The sequence below is a fragment of the Procambarus clarkii genome, chromosome 43 (genome assembly GCF_040958095.1).
Source record: "Procambarus clarkii isolate CNS0578487 chromosome 43, FALCON_Pclarkii_2.0, whole genome shotgun sequence".
Classification (NCBI taxonomy): Eukaryota; Metazoa; Arthropoda; class Malacostraca; order Decapoda; family Cambaridae; genus Procambarus; species Procambarus clarkii.
In genome coordinates this window covers 30361003-30365474 of record NC_091192.1, presented here as the reverse complement: position 1 = coordinate 30365474, position 4472 = coordinate 30361003, and the positions used below count along the sequence as shown (strand labels likewise).

Genomic DNA, 4472 nt, shown 5'->3' with positions numbered 1-4472 from the left:
TGGTGGTGTCTGTGGTGGGCGTGGGCGTGGTGGTGTCTGTGGTGGTAGTGGGCGTGGTGGTGTCTGTGGTGGGCGTGGGCGTGGTGGTGTCTGTGGTGGTAGTGGGCGTGGTGGTGTCTGTGGTGGGCGTGGGCGTGGTGGTGTCTGGTGGGCGTGGGCGTGGTGGTGTCTGTGGTGGGAGTGGGGGTGGTGGTGCCTGTGCTGGGAGTGGGCGTGGTGGTGTCTGTGGTGGGAGTGGGCGTGGTGGTGTCTGTGGTGGGCGTGGGCGTGGTGGTGTCTGTGGTGGGCGTGGGCGTGGTGGTGTCTGTGGTGGTAGTGGGCGTGGTGGTGTCTGTGGTGGGCGTGGGCATGGTGGTGTCTGTGGTGGACGTGGGCGTGGTGGTGTCTGTGGTGGGAGTGGGGGTGGTGGTGTCTGTGGTGGGAGTGGGGGTGGTGGTGTCTGTGGTGGCAGGTGAGGCAGGAGGGGCGGGGATAGTGAGGTGAGGCAGGAGGGGCGGGGACAGTGAGGCGAGGCAGGGGGGGCGGGGATAGTGAGGCGAGGCAGGAGGGGCGGGGATAGTGAGGTGAGGCAGGAGGGGCGGGGACAGTGAGGCGAGGCAGGAGGGGCGGGGACAGTGAGGTGAGGCAGGAGGGGCGGGGACAGTGAGGTGAGGCAGGAGGGGCGGGGACAGTGAGGCGAGGCAGGAGGGGCGGGGATAGTGAGGTGAGGCAGGAGGGGCGGGGACAGTGAGGTGAGGCAGGGGGGGGCGGGGATAGTGAGGTGAGGCAGGAGGGGCGGGGATAGTGAGGTGAGGCAGGAGGGCGGGGACAGTGAGGTGAGGCAGGAGGGGCGGGGACAGTGAGGTGAGGCAGGAGGGGCGGGGACAGTGAGGTGAGGCAGGAGGGGCGGGGATAGTGAGGTGAGGCAGGAGGGGCGTGTACAGTGAGGTGAGGCAGGAGGGGCGGGGACAGTGAGGTGAGGCAGGAGGGGCGTGTACAGTGAGGTGAGGCAGGAGGGGCGGGGACAGTGAGGTGAGGCAGGAGGGGCGTGTAAAGTGAGGTGAGGCAGGAGGGGCGGGGACAGTGAGGTGAGGCAGGAGGGGCGTGTACAGTGAGGTGAGGCAGGAGGGGCGTGTACAGTGAGGTGAGGCAGGAGGGGCGGGGACAGTGAGGTGAGGCAGGAGGGGCGGGGACAGTGAGGTGAGGCAGGAGGGGCGGTGACAGTGAGGTGAGGCAGGAGGGGCGGGGACAGTGAGGTGAGGCAGGAGGGGCGGGGACAGTGAGGTGAGGCAGGAGGGGCGGGGATAGTGAGATGAGGCAGGAGGGGCGGGGATAGTGAGGTGAGGCAGGAGGGGCGTGTACAGTGAGGCGAGGCAGGTGAGGCAGGAGGGGCGGGGATAGTGAGGTGAGGCAGGAGGGGCGGGGACAGTGAGGTGAGGCAGGAGGGGCGTGTACAGTGAGGCGAGGCAGGTGAGGCAGGAGGGGCGGGGACAGTGAGGTGAGGCAGGAGGGGCGGGGACAGTGAGGCGAGGCAGGAGGGGCGTGTACAGTGAGGCGAGGCCGTAGGGGCGTGTACAGTGAGGCGAGGCCGTACGGGCGGGGACAGTGAGGTGAGGCAGGAGGGGCGTGTACAGTGAGGCGAGGCCGTAGGGGCGTGTACAGTGAGGCGAGGCCGTAGGGGCGGGGACAGTGAGGTGAGGCAGGAGGGGCGGGGACAGTGAGGTGAGGCAGGAGGGGCGTGTACAGTGAGGCGAGGCCGTAGGGGCGGGGACAGTGAGGTGAGGCAGGAGGGGCGGTGACAGTGAGGTGAGGCAGGAGGGGCGTGTACAGTGAGGCGAGGCCGTAGGGGCGGGGACAGTGAGGTGAGGCAGGAGGGGCGGGGACAGTGAGGTGAGGCAGGAGGGGCGTGTACAGTGAGGCGAGGCCGTAGGGGCGGGGACAGTGAGGTGAGGCAGGAGGGGCGGGGACAGCGAGGTGAGGCAGGAGGGCGGTGCACCGGTGAGGCGCGGTGGCCGGACGCCCCACAATCAATACGGCCCACGCCCCTGGGCGGACCCTCAGCACCGCCACCGCCGCCGCCGCCACACCGCCCAGCCACCGCCCAGACCCTGCCAGCGCCGCGGCGGCCAAACACACGCTGCCGCTGCTCCGCCCAGGGCCACAGTCTTTTATGTTGTTTGTGTTTGTCAGGCTTTTGTACGGTTTGTTGGAAACTGCACCTGGCGCCGCCAGATCTCTCCACTCTAACGCACCACACCCACGACGTTGTCAACACCGCACCAACACTTGACAGTTTACTCGCTGCTTTATGGACGCACCGCATTCTGATATTTCATTTATTGTGTTTGTTATTTTACGTGTGTGTTGCACCACGACACCTGCTGGCCCGTACGCGCAGCAGGCAGGCACTCGCACCTTGCACTTCTTGCACCTGCACCACCACCACCACCTTTGCACCACCACGTGTGAAGTGTCTCCCAGTAGCGCACCCCACCACCACCACCACCACCACCTTCACTAGCAGCAGCAGTGGCTGCCGCAGCAGCAGCAGCAGCAGCAGCGGCGGCGGCAGCAGCAGCGTGCACCTCAGCCTGGTGGGGGCGTCAATAGTGAAGTAAGGGGGCGGGCGGGAGACGCGGTTCTTAAAGCTGCAGTCACACACCCCCACGCGGGAGGACCCAGGCACGCTACTCTGCCCTCTACACCAGCACGCCACCAGGGCTACCTTAGCCTGCACCACGTGGCTCATATTGATTGTGATACCTGAATGTGATGAGTGACTAATTACCCTAATAACACCTGCTCGCACAACATGCAATGATTGACCACAACATTATTATGCACACTTTAATGTTGGAACCATAAACGTCTTCCTTAATTAATATTAGATTACGCAAAAACAAAAAAAAAACAAAAAACTCGACAAGAAGCACAACTGCCACGTTTTTCTTCCAGTGACGTCGAAAAGATGTTACCCAAACTGTGGCTTCATTAGCATAGATACGAGACTTAGTTAAACACTGAACGCTTTGTAATATACCTGAAACTACGTTGACATCATTGGAGAGTGGTTGATGGGAGACAAATTGACCACAGGTGACCCCACTCTCTTGCCTCGTTCTGAAGGTCATACAGTACACCTGTTCTGAATACGTGTAGGCATCTATTAACACCAGCCACTTCGCTCAAAGCAATCTTGATAATTAACTCCATTCGAATTACATTTTGTGGGTGTCTAACCTCGAGGGAACAAGTTGACAAGAATTGCGAAATCAAATTTCACAAGTCTTCCTTTATTACCTGTCGCGTTCACGGCAACACAACTCTCTCAGATTGATAGCCCTGAGCTGTCAAGGAATTCCAAGTGTCTGATCCCTGGGCCAAGATCCCAGCGACTTCCTAATTAACAGTGCTGATAATTCTTCCATTATATGGTATAAGGTTTTACCTCATAAGCTTCCTGACAAGATTACCCCCCACGGACCAGCACCAGTCACAAAGTCCACGGTTGCTGCAGAGACCAGAGTCAGCGTACGAGGCTCCACGACCCACATTCTTGCCACCCAGTTATACTTCATACCTAAGCCAAGGGTTTGAGATCAATTTTAAATGAATGTTTAACATGAAATTTAAGGCAAATATTATATTAGTCTGGCGTAAAGTTTGAACAGTTTTGAAGACTTAGTAATGTAGATTTGGCATTTGGCAAATTCTATCGTGGGAGCTCAAATCTGGAAGCCGCAAGAGGAATTCTGTATAACAGATAAAGTTTGCGAAACATGTAATTTTAAGGAACCTTTCTTTTTACCCCCGGAGTGTTGTATTGCTAACCAAATTGGAAAAAAAATCAATTATAAGTGAGTGAACGTTTTATTAAGATGATGTAACATAGGTTACAAGCTAAAGTTAAGCATCTCTCAACAAACACTGAAACATAGTTTAAACACCCCAGAACAATAGGAAATAACTGGACGTAACAGGCGCTGGCAGGGGACTGTAGAGAAACAAAATTGTAAGCCCTTAAGCCCTGAGACTGAGTAAACGCGTTTAAGAAATTGATAGCCTCAACTTCAACATTGATGGGTTTTAGTGTGTCAAGTGGCCTTAGATACAGGTGAGAGCGGACACGGAAAAGCACCATCCCAGCACTCATGAGTTTAATGGGGGTTAGTTGATCGTCGGTAGTGGGCCAAGTGGCAGTGTCAGTGGGAATCTTGTGACCTGTAATGTTCCGCGGACCAATCTGAACCATGGATACCTGCGCTGAAGGTAAGTCAAGCTTCCATAGTTTCCGTTTTATTGATTGTCCTAGAATGAAGGTATTTTTGTAAACATTACAACGCCTAGTTTTCAATACGCATTTGTATAAAACATACAATAGCCTATGATAAGCGTATCTGCAACACCAAAGTAGTAATGAGCACGATAAAAATATGATCAGTTAGGAATTATATGTGCATGAAACTTTAGTGGAAAAAGAAGTCTCCTTCCTT

At 56.7% G+C, this 4472-nt stretch overlaps 1 long non-coding RNA gene across 1 annotated transcript in view; it reads left to right on the top strand.

Moving 5' to 3' along the window:
- The first annotated feature begins 2097 nt into the window (after positions 1–2097).
- Positions 2098–4472, top strand: part of LOC138349976 (uncharacterized) — a 407894-nt gene continuing 405519 nt past the window's right edge. The window contains exon 1 of the long non-coding RNA XR_011221947.1: positions 2098–4248. This is a non-coding gene — a long non-coding RNA (uncharacterized lncRNA). The remainder of the gene's footprint in view (positions 4249–4472) is intronic.